Source organism: Micromesistius poutassou (assembly GCF_964030765.1).
Source record: "Micromesistius poutassou genome assembly, chromosome: 15".
NCBI classification, from domain to species: Eukaryota; Metazoa; Chordata; class Actinopteri; order Gadiformes; family Gadidae; genus Micromesistius; species Micromesistius poutassou.
Genome location: NC_140285.1, coordinates 8,958,416 through 8,960,915, shown reverse-complemented (window position 1 = coordinate 8,960,915; position 2,500 = coordinate 8,958,416).

Sequence of the window (2,500 nt, the reverse complement as noted above, 5' to 3'; positions counted from 1 at the left end):
GTGTCACCTAAGTAGTTCGTTTAACACCGCAGGCAACCAACTCACTCACACACATGTTGCTGCTCATTAATTTTGGTGGAGGAAACCAAACGTGATGTCTTACTGACGGGCCGATTAATGCGCACGTGCACACGCCCCGTGTGCGGAGTTGCTCGGGAGCGTGTGAGAGATGAACCTGAGGACGGCGGCCACTCCGGAGGCGTTATCTGGTCCTCATTAAAGGGGCCGTAAACAAAGCGGCGGAGTCCATAACAGGCTGACTCAGACGGAGTCAACAGGCGGTGAGGGAGAGCGAAAGTGTTTAAAAATAAAGACACACACACTGGTCCTGAGTCACTGGGAAGGGTTGAGAGAGCTGGGTGAGGAGCGGGAGTGCGAGGATCGGAGAGAGAGAGAGAGAGAGAAAGAGCGGGCGAGAGACTAAGAGAGAGGGATGCTGAGGAAGGGAGAGAGAGACTGAGGGGGGGAGAGAGAGAGAGACGCTTTCTGCTCCGCAGGCCAAGGCCTCCGCTGACAACCTGACACATCATTGGACGGCGTTGGTCTACGGCTTGTTTTCAAAATCAAATAACAGCTGTGGCTTTTTCAAACCATGATAATTATGATTGATGACTACCACATGTACATTGTGACGGCCGCTGCAGTGACGTGCGGATATTTTCAGCCCAAATAAACAGCCCCCATAAATTGACGTTGCAACAGTGCCTGAGCATTCTGCAGGCCCCGCAGCGTACCGGGGGGGGGGTCTCGTCAGTATACCGTCTATGTGGTCTCCGTGAGCTCCCATCCTTTTAGGTATTTCCGGGGGTCTGGATCTATTATTTTCTGTTTGCTTTCTATACGTGTGTGTCTATGTGTTTTTGTGTACGTGTGTGTGTGTGTGTGCGCACGTACGTTCTGTGCACGTGTGTGTGTGTGTGTGTGTGCGTGTATTTACAGCATGTGTGTGTGTGTGTGTGTGTGTGTATTTACAGCATGTGTGTGTGTGTGTGTGTGTGTGTGTGTTTCATCGCATCTGTGTCTTGCCCGTGCAACAGCGCAGTGCATGTGCGCGGGCCAAACATTCGCTCCGTTTATAGGTGGCTGTGGTGTGTCTGTGGTGGGATGCCTGTCCCTTGTTTTCACACCCCGTTGTTTTGCAGTGCGGTCAGCAGATGTGCGCGGTGGTCCGCGGGCTGCTGCCCACATCACACGTTGGGAACCGACGGGACACGCCGCTGTATCTGCCCGGGTGGTGCACGCACACACATAATGGAATGGTGTGCATGCGTGGGAGAGAGAGAGTGGGGCTCCCACATGTGTCAGTGTGTTTTTTTTTTCCTGCATGTATCCCTTTTGCAACCTTGAACTTACTTTTTTTCCCGCAGTTAATTATTTTGCGCCGTTAAAAGCCGTTAAAAGCCATCCCTTTTTTTTTTTTAAGATACATTACAAAAAGTCAGGTAGAGGTCTAGTGGTGGTCTAGATCATGGACTTGAACTAGGACCCCAAGTTCAAGTAGTCAGACTGTTCACTGAACATTCTTGCCCCCCCCCCCCAAATACATTACAGTGCACTCAATTACCCTGTATTCTCCGTCCAGAGAGGGGTGGATCAGACCTCTTTACCTTGGCCTAGGCATGCTTGGCTCACTCATACCGTTCACAACTCTCATTCCGTTGGGACGTGTAGCCCCCCCCCCCCCCCCACCCCCCCCTGCCCGCCCCGGCCCTAAGACCTCCATGTCCCGCTGAATGATCCTGCTAAAAGACAGACATGGAGTCTGCTGTTCGTCCCTCAACCTCTTAATTGTTCTCTCTGCTCTCTCAGTCTCTCTCTCCCTCTCTGTCTCTGTATCTCCCCCCCCACCCCCCCCCACCCCTAACCCCTTTTCCCTTGTTCTGTCATTTCTCTTGTTCCTCTCTCCTCCTCCTCCTCCTCTTTCTCCTCTGATCTCGTGCAGAACAAACAGAAAGAAATATCCTCTTGCGTGTTTGCTCCAGTTTCCCGAGAGGAATTAGGAGGTTTTAATGTGGTGCTGTGCTTGTTGTATGGTGTGTTTGTACACAGTAGTTCTGCTGGAAAATTGGAGGCAGAAAATATTGTAGCGACAGGGGGAAGAAAAAAATAAGGGGTTCGGGATTTTCTAGTCTCAATAACGCTACAACTCTGAATGTTGTAGGATGGATGCATCGCAATTGAATGCGCTAAAACTCCACTACTCAGTGTGTGTGTGTGTGTGTGTGTGTGTGTGTGTGTGTGTGTGCGTGTTTGCACACGCATGAGCACAATTGACTCTGGATATGTATTGCTAGGGTAACCAAGCAACAAGCATGTTGCAAAACAATGGACATCTCTTTCACTCTCTTCCTCTGATCTTTGTCTCTCTCTCTCTTGAACATACACACACACACACAGTCACACACACACACACACACACACACACACACACACACACACACACACGCTTACACACACACACACACACACACACACACACACACACACACACACACACACA